General features: G+C 41.8%; 1 protein-coding gene across 2 annotated transcripts in view; it reads right to left on the bottom strand.

Moving 5' to 3' along the window:
• Nucleotides 1–24,935, bottom strand: part of UCKL1 (uridine-cytidine kinase 1 like 1) — a 1,578,412-nt gene that overhangs the window by 971,140 nt on the left and 582,337 nt on the right. The gene's annotated exons all lie outside the window — the stretch shown is intronic.

Genomic DNA, 24,935 nt, shown 5'->3' with positions numbered 1-24,935 from the left:
GAAACGGGGGGAAAAAGTCAGAAATGAAGGGGTGACACTCGGGAATCGTGGCACCCCATTAGTTGGACCCCAAAACTTGGCAAAAACTGAGTAATTCAGTACGATTAGGAGGTATGGTCACAGTGCCATCTGAAACTCTCAGGGGGACCTCCCACCGATCCCGTCCGGCCCCACGGAACTCCCCTCGACCACCGAGGGGCAGGCCTACTCTCATCGGGACTTCCATGTCCCCCTCCTTTCTGGTCCAGAGCACCACGTTCCCCGTCTCCCACATATCCCCTGCAGGCTGCCAAACCATGCCCTGTCCGTGTGCCCTTGGAGCCTCTCAGGGGGACCTCCCTCAGATCCCGGCCGCCCTCGCAGAATTCCCCTCGGTCGCCGAGGGGTAGGGCCGCTCTCATCGGGACATCAGAGTCTCCCTCCTTTCCAGTCAAGAGCCATGCTGGGGACTTCGCAACATTTCGGGGACGCCATCGGGTACTGGGTGACACTGGATGCCTTCCCCATGCCTGGCAGGAGCTTTTCGGGCCCGCAGTCATCTGCCAGATGCTCCCTTGAGGACTTCCATTGTGGGGGGCTCCTCCTGACCCCACTCACCCGGGCAGGAGCACTTCAGACCTTGCAGCCCTATGCCAGCCCTTCCCTTGAGGACTTCCATCGTGGGGGGCTCCGCCTGACCCCGCTCACCCTGGCAGCCTTCCACCAGATGCTCCCTTGAGGACTTCCATCCCACTGGGAGGGGCACAATATGAACCCTCCCACCCAGGCGGGAGTGCTATCTGCCTGGCCACTTTCCGCCTCCCACCCCCTTCCGGACTTCCATCCCGGAGGGGGCCGCAGTCCGAACACCATCACCCAGGTGGCAGCTCTCCCAGCCCAGCCGCTTTCAGCCTCTCTCTCACTTAACGATTTCCATTAGGAGGGACCTCCTCATGGCTTACACTTCTACACAGGCGGGAGAGCTCTTTTCCTGGATTACATAACTCCTGGAGGCCGCCAAATTGTAATGTGTCAACCCTGTCCTCAGAGCTTCTCAGGGGAGCTTCCCTCCGATCCTTCTCAGCCTTGTGGACTCTACTGGGCCGCAAGGCCTCAGCCAGACCCTTATCCAGACCTCCATGATGCTGGTTCTCCCCTTTACCCTCCACATAAGGATTTTAAACTCGCACAGGATATGGCCCCGGGTCTCGGCATCTCAGCCCATTTGGTCTCGCTCCTCTGTCAATTTCCTGGGTAGCGCCAGGCGCCGACAAACATGCTTCACTTTGAGCCTTCTGGCATGTGCCCCCTTCTCCTGAGTGGTGCCGCTCGCAGGGCAGCATCTCTGCAGTGCCGAGTGAAGGATTGGAGGCTGACCTGGCTCCTGTGGATGGTCCCGGCTGTGAGATGCCACGGTGGCCATATCTCTACACCCCTGGGGGCTTGGAGGACAAAATCGCAGACCTAGCTTCTGGGGGTGGCCCTTGGCATGCCTGTGCTGCCGGCCAACTCCCTTGGCAAAACCTGGGAGCGAGACACCACGGCGGCCGTATTTCCACACCCCTGGGGCCTGGGAGGATGGGATTATAGACCTGGCTTCCGGGGGCAGCGTTCGGCACGCCCGCAATGTCGGCCGACTCCCCCAGCTGAACCCGGTGTGAGATGCCACAACGGCCATATCTCCGCATCCCTGGGGCCTGGGAGGAAGGGATCGCAGACTTGGCTTCCGGGGGCAGTCCTCAGCAAGGTCGCCCTGTCAGACAACTCCCCCAGCTAGACCAGGGTGTGAGGCACCACAGGGGCAATATCTCCACACCCCTGGGAGCTGGGAGGATGGGATCGCAGACCTGGCTTCCAAGGGCAGACTTTGGCATGCCCTCGGTGTCGTCCGACTCTCCCGGCTGCTGCCCCGAATCACTTCAGGGGACCTGCTGCCTCCATGTCCTCTGCAGGCTGCCAAACCATGCCGTGTCATGTGTGCCCTCGAAGCCTCTTTGGGGGAGCTTCAGTCCGATCCCGGCTGGCCTCATGGAACTCCTCTCAGCCACCGAGGGGCAGACCCACTCTCATCGGGACTTTCACGTACCCCTCCTTTCCAGTCCAGAGCTCCATGGTCTCTGTCTCCCACATATCCCATGAAGGCTGCCAAATCGTGCTGTGTCTCCGTGCCCTCGGACCCTCCATTTTCCGCCTCTCTCTCCCTTAAGGACTTCCATCAGGAGGGACCCCCTCATGGCTTCCATGTCTACAAAGGCGGGAGAGCTCTTTTCCCGGGTTACATAACTCCTGGAGGCTGCCAAATCGTAATGTGTCAACTGTGACCTCGGAGTCTCTCAGGGAAGCTTCCCACCAATCCTTCCCAGCCTCGTGAAACTCTGCTGGGCCGAGAGGCCTCAGTTAGACCTTCATCAGGATTTCCGTGTGCACCTGCTCTCCAGTCCAGAGCACCTCCGGGGACTTTGCGATATTTCAGGGATGCCGTCTTAAGGACGTCCATCGGGAGGGACCCCCTCATGGCTTCCACTTCTACCTAGGCGGGAGAGCTCTTTTCCAGGTTTACATACCGTATTTCTTCATGAATAAGACCTAACCATAGAATAAGTCCTACATGCAAACGGCAAAATCACAGTGGGTAAACAAGTGGAACCAAGGAACTATAGTATTTGTTGCTGTTGTGGATTTTGGCTTTGCATTAGAGCATTTTTACTGAGGACACCTGGTATCTTGTGTTACTGGACACCGCCGTCAAGTGGTTGTTTTTCTAAAGAATACGTCCTACATGTTTTTCCAGGAAGGTCATGATATAAGCCCTACCCCAAAAATAAGTCCCAGTTAAGATCGTCAACAACACACGATGGACGTGTTGAATTATAAAATAATATTACTGACACCCGTTGACTGAGGTTATCGTACTCTGCTCACCATTTCTGGACCATTCAGATACCCAACTTCTTCCCTTTGCAGAAAGTCATAAGATTCTTTCCCTGGGAGTCCTCCACATTTCTTACTGTAACCCTAATCATAACTTACACTTCACTGTTGAGATCCTTGGCCCATAAACACTGGCAGGTGTACTTTGATTGGTCAAAGTACAGACAACGTGCGTAAAGCGCACGCACTTGATAACGAACGTCTGTGGTTGTGTCTTCTTAACCGTCGCCATTTTGTGTTGCCACTCCGGTCTAGTAACTCTTCAATTAACCCCCCCTCCCCAGACAAGATGAGTGCAAAAAGAACGAGCTATTCTGTTGAGTACAAGAAAAGAATCATGAAGGACTCCCGGGGAAAGAATCTGACAGCTTTCTGCAAAGAGAAGAAGTTAGATCTCCGAATGGTCCAAAAATGGCATGCAGCGTATGACAACCTCAGTCAACAGGCCGACGAGGGAAATGCTAAGAAGTACAAGTGTGGATCAGGACGGCAACCATTACTTCCTGAGCTGGAAGACATCATCTGTGAATGGATTGCTAACAGGAGAGCAAAGGCTTTGGATGTGCGCAGGGCTGATATTCAAGCATTTGCTCTTGCAATGGCACCACAGTTAGAAATATCCCCAGAAGAATTCAAAGCATCACAACATTGGCTGGATAGCTTCCTTTAGCAATATGAACTGTCTCCAAGATCAACAACACTGTTCAAGCTGGAAGATAATGAAGTTATTAAATGTGCACTTGTGTTCAAGTCCTTTGTTGATGGCATCGACTTTTCTAAATACCAACTCTCCAATATGATTGCTATGGATGAAACTGCAGTGTTTATGGGCCAAGGATCTCAAACAACAATTGATCAGAGGGGTGCCTTGTCAATCGACACTCCCACCACTGGTTAAAAGACTGCATGTGTTACCTGTATTTTGGCAATTCGTTTAGATGGAAAGAAAACCCCACCTCTAATCATTAGTAAGGGCAAGAAATATAAGACTGAACGTGTTTCAGGCATTTACATTCTTGAAACCGAAAAAGCCTGATGCACACAAGCAGTTATACAGAAGTAGGTCAATGTAATACTGCCACTTGTTTTGCAAGGTGGCGAAAGAGGTCTGCTAGTCTGGGATTCAACCAGCACTCACCTCGCTAAAGACATGAAGAAATTCCTTGCACGGAGTAGACTAGATCAAATAATGATTCCCGCAGGAATGGCTGCCTATCTCCAGACTCTTGATATGGCAATAAAAAAGCCATTCAAGTGACCATTTGCGCACAGAACTCAATGATTACATTGAAAATAGAATAGAGAGAAATCAGCATGGAAACTTTGTGAAGCCTAGCCTGCAAGAGATCGTAACTTGGGTGAAAAATTCATGGGATAAAATCACTGACAGCTGTGTGGACAATGCACTACGAGCAGGTTACTTGGACAAGCAGTGCTCATTTAAGGACAGCTCTATTGCTAGGCATGACAGATTGGGGCCAATGGTTCTACAGGAAATGGAGTTGCACGAAATTCAGGCCAGAATTCAGGGGTTGGAGACTTATGAGAAAGTTCCAGAAGAAGATGACATGACTGTATTTGAATAACTTTTCCATTATCGGGGCAACAGAATGGATTGCTTCTGCTTTCAGTTTTATTCCCCTCCTCCAATACACGTCTTGAGATTTTCCTGCACTTTCTGTTAAGCATGAAATATTGCACTGTGAAAGCCAAGGTGTAGATATTCTGAAGTTGAAATGCTTGTTGCACTGTTTATGTAGAATTCTCACACAACTGCTAACACATTAATTAGAACTGTTGTCCAATAACAGAAAAGTACCAAACAAATGTCAATTTGTGTACATGAATAAATGTCAATTTTTGCACATGAATAAATGTAAATTGTTGTATGGGGGGGGGTAAATAAGGCATCCCCTGATAATAAGCCCTAATGCATATTTCGGTGGGGGAAAAAGTATAAGACCCGGACTTAATTTTAGGGAAATACGGTGTGTGTGTGTGTGTGTGTGTGTGTGTGTGTGTGTGTGTGTGTGTGTGTATATATATATATATATATATATATATGTATATATATATATATATATATATATATATATATATATATATACACACATATATATATATATATATATATATATATATATATATATATATATATATATATATCAAACAGCACAACAACAGCAAAAAAACACACAGCAAAATTACAATGAAAGAATTTAACTGGAAAGCTGCTCCACACAACACACTGAAAGCTGTAGAAACACTGGCCTTCTAACTAAAAATGGGCCGAGTAGCTCTCTAATTAAAACGAGCTAAACTCTTTCAAATAACACACACTTATGATGCTAAACTATAACTAACACTAAGCCTAACAACAGCAAAAATTAAGTACTCGCACACAATTTTGGAAAAATAGAAGCTAAACGGTTGAGAAAAGTGAAGAAAAAATCAAAAGCAGCCAGAGCCACTTGAGGAATGCTCGATCTGTTCAGCGGCAAACGAGATCTGGGGAATGCCACTGAGCATCATGGGATAGGGAGTAAGCCACAAGCTAGTTTGGAGACCTCGAGTTTTGAAAGCGGACGAGTTGGAACCAAGGATCGGTTTCGAATCCACCAGTAAGAATGAAGGCGAGATAGGACAAGATCACATTATATAATTTGCATGCATATGGAAAACAGACTTGAACTTACTATATGCATAAAAATAGTGGCAGAACTTACATGCCTGAACAAAAAAGAAGATAGACCATTGTCAAAATGTTTCTGTCTGCATGCTCTCATCAAGAGACAGCACTGGTGAAATAGAGAAGGCTGACTCAGATCTTCTGTACAAAAACAGCAAGAAGAAGAGAGCAATATCAGTGGTATGCTAATGACTGTTATACCAGGACTACAAAAGTTCAAGCATACCTACTGGAGATGGAGCTCTGCAAAGGAGACAAAAATCTACAGAATGACTGGCAGCTTGAGTTGTATCACATGATTTTTACAGCATTCCTGAAAAGGCAGAGCCTTTAAAAGGGCCTATAACACTCGGCCATGGAAAAAGACATGTGAAGCACAAGATTGTCAGGTTAACAACTGGTAAATGGGTATTTTTTATTTACTTATTTATTTATTCAATATTGTTAACTGACTTCAGACTCAGCTTGGTAAGAAACAGAGTAACAAAATAATTAAGAAAAAAGTATCACAAGTTACAATATACATTTTCAGACTATACGCAGTATACAACTAACCGGCTAAAGAAGAGAAGACAGAGACTGGAAGTAAACAGTAGGTATTGGGACCAAAGATCTGATCAGCAAAAGCTATAAGGATCTGTGCTGAGATTAATTTACTTCACTATCTTTTTAAGCAGCAACTAAAACCAAAGAGAAGATCAGGCAATCTACTGGTAACTGAGACATTGTAAAGACAATCCGATATGTCAACACAGTTTGAAGGAGCATTCAGGATTATGCTAGTCCAAGTTCAGTCTCCTACAGTATAGACTTGCATTTCTGGGACACACAAACCAAGGAACCTGTGTAGTGAGTATACAGAAGGCATCCACAGCCAACATCCAAGAATGAAATGTCTAGATCACCTCACTGAATAGTTTCAAAGCAATTCATTCCTGTGAAAAGGTGGTCAAAGAAGCAACAAGGTGCTATCTGACAAGTGGTTTCCATTCACTCACCTCTTTCTGTCCCTCCCTTCTGAAACAGCAACAGGAGTAAAACACGTTTTACAGTCTACACCTCTGAAACAATAAGAGGTTTCATTAGTAGTAAAGAGGGGCCACTACACTTATATAGGTTTGATACGAAGCAGCATGTGCAATATGCAGATGATTCTACCTTAATTTGCTGCGCCTCTAACCTCCCTGAGCTTCAAACTATGACCCAAACTGCTTTCTCTACCACAGAAAATTGGATGCTTCAAAACCATCTATCATTAAATGCCAATAAATCCAAAATTCTATTGTTCTCTCACTCAAAATCTACCCCTCTTGATAAAAGCTCATTCCAAATTATTAGCCAAAACAACTCTACTATTGAGGTTGTTCCCTCTGCCAAACTACTTGGGGTTACCATTGACGAACACCTAAAATTCGACATTCACATCCAGCAAAACATCAAGAAAACCCACATAAAACTAGGTATGCTATACAGGAACATCCACTTTCTCTCTCCTTCCACCAGACAAACCCTTGCCACTACCTATCTACTCCCCTCACTAATGTGCCAAATTCTCCTCCCATCATTGTATTGCCCTTCATTTGTTAAATTGGCTTGAACCCTCTAACCATCTTGACTATCTTCAAATAACTGCAGCGCACAAACTAATTTTTCAACCAACTAAGTGCCCTGCTTTCTCCAACATCCGTCTACCTTACTCCCCTCAAACAACTCTTAGATCTACTCACCAAAACCTAATCACTGTCTGAAAACCCAATCTGGTCAACTGCTGCTTTCCGTTTCCTTAGCTAAAAATGGAATTCTCTTCCTTCCTCCCTCTCTTAGGACTTGGAAAAACTTTGAAAGTTTTAAAACTCAGCTACATGCCTTCCTTTCCTCTAACAAGAAATGCAACTGCATGCTCCCCACCTAGCCTAATATATCACTCCTCCTCTAAACTCCTGGCTAACTCTGAGTAGTATCTATCCTTAAAAATGTACATATTGTAAATATCTTAATTGTACTATGTAACAAAAGAACCTATGCCTGCTCTCTAATATGATATGAAATTGTAAATTGTATTTTCTACACTACGGTTGTATCTGTAACTAAACTTTGTAATTGTGGAGGTTTTCTGTTATCTGTAACTAAACCTTGTAATTGTGGAGCATTTCTCCCCGGGCCACCACTGAAAATGAGCTCCCTGAGCCCAGTGGACCTCCACGGTCATCAAACTGGAAATAAATAAACAAATGTGGAAAGGATCCAGAATCCTAGTATCTGGAAAACAGGAAAGTAGGAATGATATCAGTAAAACCAGAAAGCACATCAAAATTTGAAAAAGGATATAGGTAGGTTTCCTCCTGCAAGGAAAAGTTTCTACATCAGAGCCTGACAGCAGTAGCATACAGTGAAGCTGGGGAGGAATGAGAGTTAAAGAGAAGTGAGGAAATAAACACTTAAAGAGAACATCACAAATGTGGGGATAAGTCAGCCGATGTCATTTACATGGGACAAGCCTATGCAAAAGTTTTAAATATGCATGAGAAATCCAGCCAGCAAAAGAAATAAATGCTTGCTTACATAGATTGTTCCTTTTCAAAAAAAAAAAAAAAAAAATGAAAAACAACAGACTCACTCTCAATCTACTATGTGCAGTAAAAAAAGACATTCACAGTGTCCTTATTTTTTTTTTGGGGGGGGGGCTAAAATATGAATATAAATTAAAAATACATCAACAAAAACAGTAGGAATGAAAGGAAGCATAGAATTAGAAATAGACATAGCTAATCAGATTAAGATTTACCAAATAGGAAAAATTCCCTCCTTAGTCTCAACAAGCAAATTAGATCACTAGTGAAAGCCTCCAAAACCAATTATAAATCAAAACTAGCCTCGAAACAAAGGGAAACCACAAAGCCTTCTTCAATTACATCAGGAAGCTCCATAGTAAAGCCCAGATTTGTTCCGAATTAGTACTTAACAGTATCACCTAAACCGATCCTGTTGACTTAGCCAACCTGCTAGCAGATCGGTTCAGCACAAACTTCACCCCCCCTTTCCTCCCAAAGGCCCTTTCAACATCCCCAATACTTGTCCTGCACCTCACATCTCTGTAGTTCAAGTGCTAGGCTGGAAAAATAGAGATTTAGATAGCTATTCAAATGAGCTGATAAAACTGCAAAAATCAGAGGATGAAATGAAGGAAAGGCTGTCTGAACATGAAGCTTCTGAAGGAAAAATGCTTCAAAAATTGTAGAGTTAGAAGACAGAACATGCAAAGAAAAATCTGAGATTTTCTGCTGTAAAATATAAACAGGAAGGAACAAACTGCATTCATTTTATGAAAGTACAAATAAGCAACTGGACTGGTGATGCACAGCAAGATTTCTTAACTGAAAGGGTACATTATGCTTATGCTCCAAATCTGACTAGCAGAAAAAAAATGTTTCAGACAAAACTGTGTCAGAAGAGAAAAGTATTAAAAAATGTGGACAGCAGAGTGTTTGTGGAAAATGATTGCTCACTGTATACAGTAAAGATGCAAGTTTACTTAACAATCAGGTAATGTTGAGAGGCAGGTGTGAGAATCAAGCAGTTGTAGCAAGCTATCTTCAAAATACTTTTTCTGGAGGATCAAAGACAACTTTTTATGTAGGACAGGCTAAGGAGGAAATTAAAAAAGTTTATCCAGCAAACAGTAAACCAGCGTGCTGAAGGGGACTCTGCTTCTCATTTGCTTAACAGTAACAAAGCCCACACAGAGACTTTGCCAGTAAAACCTTTTTCATTTTTCCAAAGGAAAATGCTTGAGAGAGACACAAAAATCACTGGAACTGAGTGGCACAATCAAGAATACCTTGGGCTTAAACCAGAGAGTGGAGATGGAAGACGATCAAGAAGAAACTAGCAACACTGAAATTAGTGAATAAATGACACCGGCTATAAAGCATCTATTCCACTGGATACAGGAATAGATATTTGAAATGTAACTTTGCAAGAATCTCACTGAATATAGGAATAGATGTGCAAAATGTGGCTTTCCAAGAAAAAGTGGGTGACTAGAATTTTGTTGACTGTGCTAAACTGGTGGGTGAACTGTAAAGCATATACCTCGTTTTATGTCAATAATGCTTAGAAGGAAATAAAAAGTAACTATAAGTTAAATAGCTTTTGTTCTTATTAATATCTCTATACTAATTCATGCAGTAAATTGCATATTGTACTGCAAAGTAATTTTGTATAATGTGCAGCCAGAAGTATTTTAAATGTGATTAAAATGCAAGCAAGTACTTTTTTTTAGATGGAAGACCTACAAGGCTATATAAAAAAAGGCTGGGCAGAAGCAAGTTAAAGTTAATATTATGTTTTGATCTTGGATTGTTCGGATGGGATGGGGTATAAAAGTATATTGATCATATTATATTAAGAATTAAGAAAATAATTTCCCCATTTTTCAAAGGTGGATACCTAGATTAATATTTCTAGTATAAGCTACAGACAAGTTTTTTTAAGCAGCTAGGCTTAAAAATAAGACAAAATGATGAACAGTATGTCTTCTGAGTGAAATTTATTAAGATTTTTTCATGCATTTGCAAAGTTACTAGCAGTTTATTTCACGGTTTATTTCACTGCTGACTGCTTCTACTTGGACATAACTGTCTTCAGGTTCAAGAAATTAATCTTCTGTACTCTTGAGCACTATTTGTTGAGAGAACTATAAGAGGTACAATGGAATTAATATTTTAAGGTACAGTGGCAAGAGTTATACAAGCAGTTACCTTCCCAGGAGCTTTAATATTTAAATGCATTTAATGCAACAGTGCACAATTTAGTTTATTTTTTAAATGGCAGCAGTGAACTTTTTCTTAGGGATAAAAGTTAATGTTAATTGAAAGCGTGCTTTTGTCATGGGTAACCTTAATCTTAGGTAATGCCTGTAAGTGCAGCCATGGATTTGAAGCAGCTGTGCTGATCTGGAGGGGAAATTTCATTTGTTGAAAATGTACATAGTTTTGTGTGTTTGCTCTAAGTTAAAAGGGTGTGGAAGTTCCAAAAAAGTATTTCATTTTTTTTTTTTTGCTGTTTCTGTTTTAGCGTTTTCGCTGAAGTAAAAAGACTTGAAAAAGCGTGACAGAGGTTCAAATGAAGATGAGAAGCAACTGTATGTGAGGTAAGCCTGCTAAACAGAGTGTGTGTATTTAAGCCAAAAGTTGGACATACACATTCAAAACAGCTATCATGCATAACAGGTAGAAGTAATAGCTTCCTATCATAAAGTCTACTCTATCCATATTACCATGGAATGTAAACAGTCTTACAGGTATAAACAAAAAACAGAGAGCATTGAATTTTATAAAAAATGCAAACAGCAATGCTACAGGAGACACATTAAAATAGAAATGTGGATGTGGATTTAACAAAAAGGATTTCAGGATAGAAGTTCAGCAAAATAACAGGGACAAATGAACTGGATGGGGAACAGAAAATACACACCTGGGATTCCACCTGTGTCCCTGCTGGGCAGGGACCATTGGGTGCTGACCCATTGAAACACGGGCTAAATTCTTGGCTAGGCTTGTAAGGGCCTCAGGGACAATAGCCTAGTAACTTCATATGATCCCATAATAAAATAATACTAACAGCTACCATCGTTCCAGTAGTGATAGGAAAAAAAATTATGACATATTTGTAGTAGTAGGGTATTACCAGTAACGGATGTGGACTATGCTGGTATATTATTTATATTCCACCAAAAACTGTTACTATGTAGCTTACAACATTTTGGGAGATAAATGTCATCTTTCAGCAGAGAATATTATTTATGGGTGGATACTGGAACGTGTTTTGCAACAGTAAGGATATAGTGAGAATCTTAAAAGGAAAAAAATAGGATAGATTTCTGAAAAAAAGTATATGAGAATATCTGGTATGGCACATGTAGCAGTAGTAGGAACTGGGCAGAATTTAAATATTATTCCCCAAACTACAATAATGGGGCCAGAATGGATAGAAACTACATTTCACATAAGCATGTACACTTAATTAAAACTATTTTAAAAATCACTGATAACAGCTAACATATAGATGTATGGTAATAAAGTAAAAATGAGACACTGGTACTTTCTTAATTCCCTGTTAAAACGAGAATGGTCAGGCAAAATTATTCAAGTAGTATTACAGAAGATAGACATTTATTTAGATGGGATAGCTAGTAAGTTGAATAAAATGAAATGAGGTTTAAAATCAGAGTAGAAGTATGAGGAAAACAGAGATGGAAAAAAAAGTTATAAGAATTACTGAAAAAGCAGAATAAAGGGCCATCTCACAGAACAAGAAAAGGAAAGTACAGTTTTGTACCTACCATAAATGTAGATGTCCGATAGATATGCAACTGCAGTCATAACATATGGGTTGTCCTGCCTCAGGCAGCCCTCGGTCGGCCGGATTCCAAAGTCTGGGTCCGACGTCGGCTGATGTCACATTTCTCTCCAACGTCAGAGCGGCTGGAGTACATAAGCATCAGCCGACGCCATCTTCTTCAGTGTTTCTTGCCCCAGATGCCAGGTGCCCTCCAAGGAAGGCTGTAATCAAATTGGAAGACAAAAATAGGTTTCCAGACAACAAATAAGCAATAAACAGATACACCATAACAGATATCCCCAGCTAAGGATAACAGAGAGAGGAGTGGACCCAAGGCATAGGAGGGGAAGGAGGGAGGGAAAACCCGACTGCAGTTGCATATCTATCGGACATCTACATTTATGGTAGGTACAAAACTGTACTATGTCCTTCAAGAATGCAACTGCAGTCATAACATATGGGTTGAATACCATAGCTTAGTTGGGGGAGGTGGAATGCTCTAAAAAAGGGATCGTGTAGCTATCAATCCCTGCAGGACTGCCGAAGCAAAGCCTGCTCTGGATCTGGAATATAAAGGGAGGTTGCAGTGTTTGGAAACTGTATGCACGGAGCTCCATGTAGCAGCTTCTAGAATGTCTTTTGTAGGCACTCCTCTTAAAAAAGCTGTAGAGGTGGCTGTAGCTCTGGTGGAGTGTGGTCTGACATTGGCTGGCACACTCTTTCCATGGAAGGAATAACAGAATCTGATGCAATGTCCAATCCATTTTGAAATTGTCTGTTTAGAAATTGCTTTTCCTTGTACTGCAGGGGCGTAAGCTACAAAAAGCTGATCAGACTTCCTACTGGTCTTGGTTCTGTCTAGGTAGTAGCAAAGTTGTCTGTGTATGTCCAAGGTATGTAACAGTCTTTCCCCTTTGTTCTCAGGGTTGGGAAAGAAAGTTGGCAGGTGAATTGCTTGATTTAAAGAAACCCTAGATACTGCTTTTGGCAGAAAGGTAGGGTTGGTTCGTAAGGAGACCCTGTCTCTGTGAAAAGTTATGAACGGTGGTATTGCCATTAAGGCCTGTAATTCCGAAACCCTTCTTGCTGAGGTAATGGCCAACAGGAAAGCTGTCTTCCAGGAAAGAAATTGTAAATCCACAGAAGCTGCTGGCTCGAAGGGAGGTAAAGTCAATTTTTCTAGGACAAAATTGAGGTCCCAAGCTGGTACTGGTGCCTTTCTTGGGGGCTTTATATTCTTGATTCCTCTAAGAAATTGCCTTAACAAAGGATGTGAAAACACAGGTGGGTCAGTGTTGTATCTAGCTGAGATAGCTGAAGCATGAATTTTTATGGAAGAGTATGAGAGTCCTTTATGTAGCATATCTGCCAAGTATTCCAGGATGAGAGGAATGCTCAAAAGTGATGCATCATGACCCTTGTTGGTATTCCAAATGCTGAATCTCTTCCATTTGGCTGAGTAAGCCTTTCTGGTGGATGGTCTGCGGGCTTCTGTTAGTATCCGCTGAACTTCCTTGGAGAGAGGTAAATCAAGGTTATTTATGGGATTTCCCAAGCTGTTAGCTGTAGCGTCTGGATGTTGGGATGAACTGTCCTGAAGTTGTGTTGAGTCAAAAGTTGGGGCCATTGTGGAAGGGCCCACGTTCTGTTGTGACATATGCTCCGTAGTAGTGGGTACCAGTGTTGTCTTGGCCAGTCTGGAGCTATTAGGATCCCCTTCGGCTTGTCTGCTTTGATCTTTAATAACACTGTGGTCATCAGTGGCAGAGGTGGAAATGCATAAATTATCAGGGAGCTCCAGTTGAATGAGAGGGCATCTATTTTCCATGCCTGTGGATGATATGTCCTTGAGCAGAACTGTTGTAAATGATGACTGAGGTGGGAGGCAAATAGGTCTACGTCCGGCCTGCCCCATGTCGAGGTGAGTCGTAGGAAGATGTCTGGATGTAGCCTCCATTCATGGGGGTCTAGGAAATTCCTGCTTAGACTGTCCGCCAGAACACTGTCTTTGCCTGGAACAAACTGGGATTGTAACTGTATGTTTAGACTCAGTGATTTTTCCCAAAGATTCATTGTCAGTCTGCAAAGGGGGTAAGAATGAGTGCCCCCCTGCTTGTTTATGTACCACATCACTGTGGTGTTGTCTGTCCGTACTAATAGGTGGCCTTTTTGAAGTTGTTGTCCAAAGGCCTCGATGGCATGCATTACTGCTAGCATTTCTTTTTGATTGATATGCAGATGTGTTTCCTTTGGAGACCATTGTCCTTGAATACATCTGCCCTCCATGTGCGCCCCCCATCCAAGGTCTGAGGCGTCTGTGGTCATGGTCTGTGTTATCTGAGGTTTTTTGAATGACATACCTATGTTTGACTGGCTTATTGTGGCCCACCATAGAAATTCCTTTTGAAGACATGGAATGAGTGGGATAGTTGCTTCTAGGTTGTTGGTGTGTTGAGACCATAAGCTTTTTAAGTACCATTGAAGCTTTCTCATGTGTAGTCTTGCTAGTGGAACCAGGAGAATGCTGGATGCCATGTAACCCAGGGCCTGTAGGAAACTCCTTGCAGTCATCTGGGTGAGCTTTGCTAAACTTTTGAAGTAATGGGTTAACTTCTTTTGCTTGTCTTCTATCAGGTAAGCCATTTGAGAGGCTGTGTCTAGTTTGGCTCCTAAGAAGGTTATTTGTTGGGATGGCTGAAGTCTTGACTTTTGAAAGTTGACTGTGTATCCCAGAGCCTGTAGCAAGTGTATGACATAATTCAAGTTTTTTGTCAAGGTTAGTTTGTTGTCCGCTTGTATGAGGCAATCGTCCAGGTACGGGTAGATTTGAATCCTTGGAGCCTGCAATGAGCAATTACTGATGCCAGGCATTTTGTGAATACTCTGGGCGCAGTAGATAAGCCAAATGGCAATGCTGAGAATTGATAATGCTCTGGCCCTGCAAGAAATCTGAGGTATCTTCTGCAGCAGTGTCTGATAGGGACATGCAGGTATGCCTCCTTGAGGTCCAGAGTAATCAGCCAAGACCCCTTGCCCAGCATGGGAAGGAGTTGCTGTAGAGTCAGCATTTTGAACTTTGGTACTATGAGAAAAGTGTTTAAAGCGGACAAGTCCAGTATTGGTCTCCATTGAGTTTCTTTTCTTGGAACAAGGAACAGTCTTGAATAAAACCCCTGACCTTGTTCTTGTTGTGGAACTTTTTCTATTGCTTTGATCTGTGCAAGCAGAGAAATTTGCTTGATAGCCTCTGCCCTCTAATTTTGTGGAAGGTTTGACATGCCTTGTTTTCTTGGCAAGGTATGAAAGTGAAACCTGTAACCGTGGTCTATAATGTCCAAAATCCATTTGTCTTTTGTCAGTGTGTGCCAATTTTTTGAAAACAGAGATAACTTTCCGCCCAGAGGAGCTTCTGTTTGCTCCTTGGTTAGCGGAACTAGAGGAAAGTCATTGAGATTGTCCCTGCGGGGCAGGAGGAACCCCTGTGTCACTTCTTTGGTTTGTTGGTTGCCATTGTCGTCCCCTGTAGGATCCTCTGTATTGTCCTCTTCCTCGGCCACGCCTGTTTTTGCCCCTTTGAAATCTTTCAGGATTAGGAAAGGACCAGTTTTTAGAAGGCCAGTTCCTGCTGAATCTGGGCGGCTGAACCTGGAGGAAATCTTTTACTGTCTGAACCGACTTGGCTTTTTCCTCAATGGACTTTAACACATCTTTAGCATTAGCACCAAAAAGCTTGTTCTTTTCCAAGGGTGCGTCAAGAAGTTTTGCCTTAACATGATCTGGTAAAGGTTGTTCTTTTAACCATGCATGCCTACGAATGACCGCCCCTGTCATAGCTGCCCTACATGAAGCCTCCAATGCATCATATCCACACTGTAGAAAGTGATTGCTAACCTGTTGAGCATTATGCACAGCCTCCTGCAAAGACTTCCTATCTAAGGGTTCAGGAGAGGCCAATGTTTTCTGTAAATCATCTAACAGGAAATCCTGATATTGAAACATGTGAATGAGACAACTGAGAGCTCTCATAGATAAAGTAGTGGAGGTGTAAACCTTCTTCCCCCATCTCTCTAAGGACCTTGCTTCCCTGTTAGAAGGCAAAGGGTTTTTGGAGGTGGTAGCTGAAACCCCTTTAGGCCCCTGGGAAATTGTTTCTAAATCAACAGCATGGGCCTTAAAGAAATGAGAATGGGTTTCTGGGACCCTATAGTATCTGTCAGGCTTGGCAGGAGCAGGAGGAAGAGTATCAGGGGTGACACTGGAGTCAGAGTACAAATCATCCAAAACATCAAGCACAGGAGGTATAGCTAAGGGTCTGTGCTGGGGCTTTTTAAGGAAGGTTCGAAGGCGCTTTCTGGAATCTGAATATTCCTGGCCTTGCCACTTGAAATGCTCCCTCATGGAATGCAGAACTTCCCCAAAAGAAATATCCTCAGGAGGGGAGGCTGAGGGAATGGAGTCCTCTGCATCTGAATCCTCATAGGTCTGGAAGGGCTCTTCCTGGCTTTCGGAGCGAACAGAGTCTTCAGAATCTTCATCTGAAGGAAGAGGCTCAGAGGGTTCAACCCTGGGCCTCTTGTCAGGAGGAGGCTGGGATCCTCTCTGAGGATGGGCCTGGGAACCTCTGATCATGGAAATTAAATCTGCTGCCATAGACATGATTTGAGTTTCAGGAGTAGGCTGAGGTAAGGTTTTAGCAGTAAGATGCTTGGACTTGCTGGCTGCCTTAGCACGTGTGTAGGCCTTGATAGACATGGACATGGGAGGCCTAGCCACTCCACGTGCAGGAGTGACCTTATCAACAGCAATGGTCTCGGGCATTTCCTCGGTTTCGGTATCCGGAGGAATATCAATAACTGGCGTCGGAGTGGCCTCCGGTATCGGAGGTATCGGTAATGCGGTGTCTTCGGTTCGGAGCGGTGGAATATCCGCCTCAGAGGGAACCGGGGCACTCGCTGTTAGTTTTGTTGTGGTGTCGGTGGAAGACGCGGGCCAAGGATGTCGGTCCCGGTCTTTTCGTTTCTTAGGAGTCTGCGTTGTCGGTTGTTCCGACGGCATTGTATAATCAAATTTGTCACCGAAGAAGTCTTCTGCGAACTCCGCCCGGCGCCTGAGTGTGCGCTTATTGAAGCGAGCACAGGCAACACAGGCCGAGACGTCGTGGTCTGGGCCAAGGCAAGGGAGGCAGTAAGAGTGGAAATCCTTATGAGGTATTTGTTTACCACAAGACAAACAATTATTTACTTTTTCAGTAATTTCTGACATCGGCTGAAGCAAGAAAAGGTCCCCAATGGGGTACTTAGCTTTTTTGATGACTTCGGTTTCGAAGAATACAGGAGCTGACCGACCGGCACTTGTGAACTGCTTCTGCTTCGGGCACCGCGCGGCAAGAAAGACTGAAGAAGATGGCGTCGGCTGATGCTTATGTACTCCAGCCGCTCTGACGTCGGAGAGAAATGCGACATCAGCCGACGTCGGACCCAGACTTTGGAATCCGGCCGACCGAGGGCTGCCTGAGGCAGGACAACCCATATGTTATGACTGCAGTTGAATTCTTGAAGGACATCAACTGCAGATTGCTATAGGGAAAATAAGGGAGTATTTGGATAATACGCATGGGTTTAGTACATTTATTTGTAAGCAACTATTTTTTATAACAGCTCCAGAGCACAAAAATTTTCAGCACAACTCCGACACCAGAAATAAAAGCAGTGAGGATGGTAAATGACTCGCTCTTTAAAACAGATATATTCAACAAGCACATAAGATTGAGTCAAAGTAATATGGCGGCTGCAGTTTCAATTAAACAATGAAGAAGTTAATGTTATTCAAAAATGACTTAGATTTTATTACCAATGTTAGTGCTTTCACAGTAACACTACTGCTTCCTCAGACGTTCCATAATAATAGTTAAATTAAAACATATTTATACAGCCATCAATCAGGATGTAGCCAATCATAAAACTCATCAAATTAAACACAAATTACATTAACAATTGCAACAAAAGCCCACCCAGTCTAAAATAATATTATAAATGCAGTCATGTATAAAAAATCCTATATACATATCTACAAACATACATAAATAAAAAGTACATCATCTGTACAATGATCTGGCTTTAAGAAAAGGCTTCAATGATATTTTCTCATTAAGATCTCAACCTGTATCAGCCCTTAACCTTATTATCCATCTGATTTCATTGGTCTCAGTCCAATTTTCCATGCCCCCCATTCATTCAAAACCATTTTCTGTATCACCAAAAATTTTAAACTATGTGTTACACCATAGTCATTGATATGTTTAGCCAGGGCATTATTATGAGATCCATTCCTAATATTATATATATGCTCTCTAATCCTCTCTCTCTTAAACATCTGTTGGTCTTTCCCACATAAAAATGTGCACATTCTTGACATACAGCTAAATAAATTACATTTAAAGAGCAACGGTCTGCATTCACCTTAAACGTATACACTCTCCCCATGTCTGGGTGTTCAAAAGACCCAGAAGAATCTGTATAACTACAAAAATTACGTCTACTGCAGAGAAGCATAGCAAAAGTTGCATCCAGAGGCACATCGGTGCCAATTCTAGGATATCAGAGAATGCTTTTTAAGGATATTTTACTGTTAATGGAAAAACCCAGTTGGTCCCCTACAATATTCTTAATTTTGGCATTACTGGTTAAAATAGGCCAGTATTTCTTTAGCACGTCAGTTATTACGTCATTACTGATATAATACATTGACATACGTATGAAATCATTCTGATTTCTAGCATTATTTGAATGCTAGGTTTAGCTGTTGTGGGCCCTAAATAACAGACATCCTGCAATGTATTATCCACTTCTTGTTCTTTATAACCTCTCTCCTTCAATCTATCCCTTAAACAACTTAAATCAGCTTTAAACATATCGTTATCGGGATTCAACCTGGACATCCTCAGACCTTGCCCTTTCACTATATTCCTAAAGATATGGCCAGGATGCCTCTTCTTTCAATGCAGGAGACTGTTCCCAGTACACTCTTTTCTATAAAGAGTAGTACTAAACAGTCCACAGGACTTCTTAAATACCTTCACATCCAAGAAATGCACTTCTTTGCATGATACATTCATGTCAAATTTCAGGAAGGATGTACTACTATTAAACTAATCAACAAACAAATTGAGTTCCATTTCTGTACCTTCCCATAACAAAAAAAGATTGTCTACAAAACTTCTATAGAAAACCACTTGCTGCCAATTTGACCTCCTAAGAAATTATACATTTTCCCATTGGGCCATTGTTAAGTTGGCATACCTATTTGCCGTTGATGTACTCATAGCCACACATTCTCTCTGCAAGTAAATTTGCTGGTTAAGCAAAACAACATTATTTTCAAGTATAATCTCCATGAGCATACAAATCAATTCTATACCATATGCTCATAAGAACTATGCTGTATTAAGTTGTCTCTTAATTCCATACCTGTATTATTCGGTTTAACTGTGAACAGTGAACATCCATTGTAACTAACAACAGGTCATTACTAGGTTTTTTTCCATTCACTAACAAATTTATACAAACCTTTCAAAAATGTTTAGACTTCTCAAAATATGTTCATTCATATTTAATACAGGTCTTAAACGTTTCTCTACATAAACAGATAGTGGCTCTGTACACCAACCACGCCCTGAGACAATAGGTCGAAATGGTGGTTGTGTGGGGTGCTTATGAATCTTAGGAAGCCTGTACATAACAGGAATAATTGGATTGTCTACAACAAAATAATTAAAAAGATCTAAAGTAATACTCCTGCATAATGAGGAATCATATAATACATCATATATATCTGGAACCATCCTATCCACTTCATCCTTGTCAATTTTCTTATGGACATTATTATTTTCTAACATAAAAATCATGGATTTGATATAATATTCATGGTCCATCACAACAACTGGACCTCCTTTTTCTGCAGGTCTAATTACAAGTCTCATCATTTTGCAATAACTTTTAAGCATTCCATTCATCCACATTTAAATCAGTATTTGTTCTCACATTTTTTAAAACAGCTGAATGGAACTCATTTTCACACATTTTACAAAAGGCTTCTAATGTCGGATTGTTGTCAAACTTACTGAGTCTTATAACAAGTAAAATAACCATAGATCCTAAAGAAGTATTAGAGATAATTTGGAAATTTTATGAACATTTGTATAAAGCAGAGGAATATGGAAACCAAGAAAAGCACAAATGGAAATATTTATGGAAGATTTAATTATGCCAAGGTTAGATGAAAATGAGGGTCAGCATTTTATAACTAAGGCAGGAACTGATGAGATAAAAACTGTGATGTACAAGCAATCAATAGGGAAGTCTCCAGGAACACATGGAATTCCTGCGGAAATCTGGAAACTGTGAGGGAAGAAAGTGATAACGATCTGGAAGATTCTGTTTCACATTATTTTAAAGGGGGGGGATACCATCTTGAAAGAATGATTTATTACCTAAAGAGGGTAAAGAATCTTCAGAATCAGTTTCATATAGACCCATTTCAATTTTAAACCATGACTACAAATTATGTTAATACTAATTAAGAGATGGCCAAAGTGTTGTGAAAATTGACAATATTGATCAACGAGGCTTTCTGGAGGGGAATCAAATATTTAACAACATTAACAGAACAATGAAGATTCAGAGGAAGCAGAGTACAAAAAAGCACTATTGTTTGTGGTTCTTGATGCACATAAATCATTTGATAGATTCAGCTGAGATTTTGAGTTTGCATTCCCTGATAAAATAATAGGATTAGTGTGGAGGGCATATGAAGGGTCATAGGTAAGAATTAATGAGGAAGGCTTCCTGTCAAATAAGCTGTGTTTAAACACAGAAATAAGGGATTGAAGTCGTTTTTTCCATTTATTTTCTTTATACTTAGACCCACTGGCAAAGAAAATAAGGGACTTACAAATTCAAGGAAATAAATGGCATGTTAATCAAGATAAGTTAGCTTTGACTGTACATGACATTTTTTTTGTACTTGAAAAATCCAGAAAATAACATTTCAGTGTTATGGAACATACTAAGACAGTCTCAAGTCTTTTCAGGATATAAAATTAATGCAGATAAAACAAAAGCTATAGCGGTAAGCTATGTACTCGTACATATATTTGTTCAGTAATGCTCATATTTATGGGGACATGACAAAATGGGGTATGTAGGTATATAGATTTAAAAGGATTCTGTTTTGGCAGCTATGCATATGTGGGAAGAGTCTAAACAAAAGATAGTAAAAATCTGAGAAAATGGATACTCTTGATCATGTACATGGATAGTAAAATACAAGAAGTGAAAATGTTTTTAGTCCCACTAGTTTATTTTTATCAACTGAAGGATAAGCTGTGGATGATAAAGACTTGAAGGAATTAATCTGAGGAGGAACAGGGCATGAGTTAAGTGGGATAAGTTGATTCTCTCCATAGAACAAGGTGATTGAGAAATACTTTAGAACTACACAGTTTAGTGTAGTACATGTACCACAAGCAACATGTTATAAATCAAGGTGGAAAGAGATTATGATCAAATTTGAAGAAAAAAGGACAAATTACATTTTGAAAGCAGAAACTTAGGAGAATAACAACAATCATACATAATATTATATTCATAAGCAGAAAGTATTTTAAATACTAAGTCAACACAGGAGATTTCACCAATAGGGATGACTGCAAGTAGAGATACAGAAAACAGGCAATTGAGGGCTGAAATGTACTGGATACAATTAGCACAGGAGCAAATAACTAAAGAGGAAAGGTAACAGAGGAATGGTAAAAGAGTAGGATGAAGGCTAAGAAGAAGTTTGGACTGCAGGTTAGAGACTGTCTTCCCCTACGAGGGACTGACATCAGAGTATAGGGAAAAAAGGCACAGAGAAGTGCTAAGTGAATGACCAGTTTGGTAGAGTTTTTAGCTGAGTTTAGAACAGAAGCTGCTGTTAAGAGATAATGAGTAAGGCATATAAAATATTGCACCACACCTATAAGAATCAGTATGAGAAGGTTAGAAAAAACTGAGAAGAGACATTGAAAAGGCAACTTATGAAAGAACAATGGGGGACATCTGTATGGCTCCTAAGCATGCCATAAAGTCTGAAAGGTTTAGAACGCTGGTTGGAAGTGTTTGCTCGCATAGGTATTTTTACACCCTAAGCAGACTTCAGAGCAGTTTTCCTCAGGTGCACATCAAATGCTAAAGGTGTGAATGGAAAGACAGATATAACTGGGAATATGTGTTTTGAGATGGAAAGAGTTTACAGATTTTAAAAACTCATTACAGAGTACATTGTCAAAAATGTTGCGGAAGCAAATGGTTGTAACTAACAAAGTGATTCTTTTGAGTTGGGGCACAGGATCTGAATTACCAATATACAGTAAGGACTTGATAAGCTTAATGCTATTAGTTCCCAAAACATAATTATTAGAAAATGGAAATCAAAGTTTAAACCAGCTATAACTGAAGTAGTGAATATTATACAGGAAATAAAAGAACTGGAGGTGGGATCTTTTGAAAAGGGAAGGAGAAAATTACATAGAAATAAATGAAATTTGTGGGAACAAGGCATGCAGAATAATTTTCAGAAGGAGGAGTGAGATATAACAGATGGCAGGAATTGAGCACGTTATGCAATTTTGGAGTGAGCAATAATTGTCAAAAAGAAAACATATATGTATATTGCACGAAAACAATGAGGAAATGTATTAAAAAACAATGTAATTAATAAGCCTTGTCTGCCATATGTTGGAAAAAGAGATGTAGATGCCAGTTGCACAGATAATGCTCTGACCAGCCATTATTGTGGCAGTGGTCCCTAGTTGGGGGAGGGGGGGACAATTTTTGTTTCTGACTCAGTGGCTAATCTGAAAGTGCTCCTTCAGTCCTGCATATGCCACAGATTGTGGGGGTCTTGTCGAATATGGCACAATGTCACATGTGTAGACTCATTGTCAAAAGGCATGGCTCATTAGCAGGGAAGTAGTGTGTCTGAAGCAGCATGACCCAAAGTCATGGAGGTGAGTATGTGACTGACAAAGCAAGCACCAATATCAGGGAGGTGTGGCAGTGACATAGCATAGACCAATGTCAAAACAGGAGTGGGAGCCCTGACAGGGGATGACTTAATTCCAGGGAGGTGGAGGACCTAAAGAAATATGATCCAGTGATGGAAAGGTAGGGAGGTCTAACAGCATAAATATATGTCAAGGATAACACAAACAGAGCATGACTCAATGGTATGGATTTTGCTGAGGTTCTGATGGAACATGACACAGTCAGGAAGGTGGGTGGAGGGTTCTGACAGGATATGAACATACATGAAGAAAACTGGTGTTGGGAGTCTGACAGGGCATGAATAAATGTCAAGAACTGGTCTGAAAGGCCATGGACAAATGTAAAGGAGGGGACAGCCTGAAGAAGCATAACAAAGTGTTAGTAGATGGATGGGGTCTGATGGAGCATGACCCAGTCAAGAAGGTGTGTGTATGGGTGGGCTCTGACAGGGCATCGTAAAATGTCAAAAAGAGCAGGTGTGAAGGGTCTGATAGGGTATGACTAAATGTCAAGGAAGTGTATATTGGTGTGTGTTAGTGGGGAGGGGGGGGTTGAAAAACCACTGCTTGATGTTAGGGAGGCAAATGTGAGTGTTGAAAGACCATGACCCTATACCGGAAATGTGTTTGGAATGGTTATATTTGGCATGGTTCAACAGTAGAGAGAATGACAGCAAAAATTAAATATCAAAGAGGTTAGGGGTTAGAAGAAGAATGGACTGATGTCAAGGATGTACAAGTGAGTCTTGATGGACCTTAGCCCTGTGGCAGGAATGTGTGTTGGGGGGGGGGGATTGATGTGGCATAGTTCAAAAACTGGAAAATCTGGCAGTTCTGACTGCACACATAAAATGTTAAGCAGGTGGATGAAGGCAGTGAAATAGGCACAAAAACAGTGCTCAAAGCAGTAGAAAATCACTCTTGGACATCACAGTTCTTCACCACACAGTAACACTTGTTTTTCAAAATAGGTAGAAATTGCACTCTAGGAAGAATAATAAGAGTGTATCTTCTAGTACTTTTAAATGGCCAATGCATACAGTACTAACAGAAAAAATTACAGTTGTGTACACTTACCATAAATGTAGATGTTCGAGTGTATTCACTGTTGCAGTCATCAAACTTGGGTTATTCCTGCCAGGGGTAGCCCTCAGTCAGCCCAAACACCAGAGGCTTAGTATTTCTGTGTCAGTTGCTGTCGCTTCAGGACTGACGTCAGGTATTCAATGGTAAAAAAACAGGCAGCCGACACCATTACATCAGTCTTTCTTGCTGAGGACCCCGAAGCAGAAGCAGTTTGCACGAGTACAAGCCGGCCGCTACCTGAGTTTTCGTTTCTGAAATTGAGGTTGAAGTCTTCTAAAGCTAAGTACCGCATTGGGGATCCTTTTTTCTTGCTCTAACCGATGTCAGAAAAAGTTAACAATTGTCTTGCCTGTGGAAAGCAAATACCTCACCGAGATTTCGATTCTTATTGTGTCACCTGTTTAGGCCCAGACCACGACTTCCCTCACTGCCAGTTTTGTGCTTTGTTCAACGCCCAAACTATTCATCATCAGGCCCTTATTGTAGCTAAATACTTTCGCTCTCGATCTCCATATTCCGAAATGGCTTCGGTAAGCCATCTGACTACTAATCTTCTGAAAAAATGTAAGGATAAAGGCAGAGACAGACTGCACAGGACCAAAACTGCCGATGATGCTTGCGTTAAGCTAGTCGCCAGTTCACCGATACTCAGTGAGGTGCTTTCGCAGCCCCCTGATGCCCGCTTCTATGAATTCGCAGGCTGCTACCGAGACACGTTCAGAGTCCGGTATGCCGCAAGACTCTTCTTTGACTACAGAACCTGCGGATGTCTCTACCTTGGATGGGTCCGGAGCCGCTGTGCAAGCACCGGCTTCTGAGGAAGTT

This window comes from Protopterus annectens, chromosome 12.part0, assembly GCF_019279795.1.
Source record: "Protopterus annectens isolate FY-2018-M chromosome 12.part0, PAN1.0, whole genome shotgun sequence".
In the NCBI taxonomy this organism is placed as follows: Eukaryota; Metazoa; Chordata; order Ceratodontiformes; family Protopteridae; genus Protopterus; species Protopterus annectens.
Note: the sequence above shows the minus strand (reverse complement) of the source record. Positions and strands in the feature narration are given on the sequence as shown.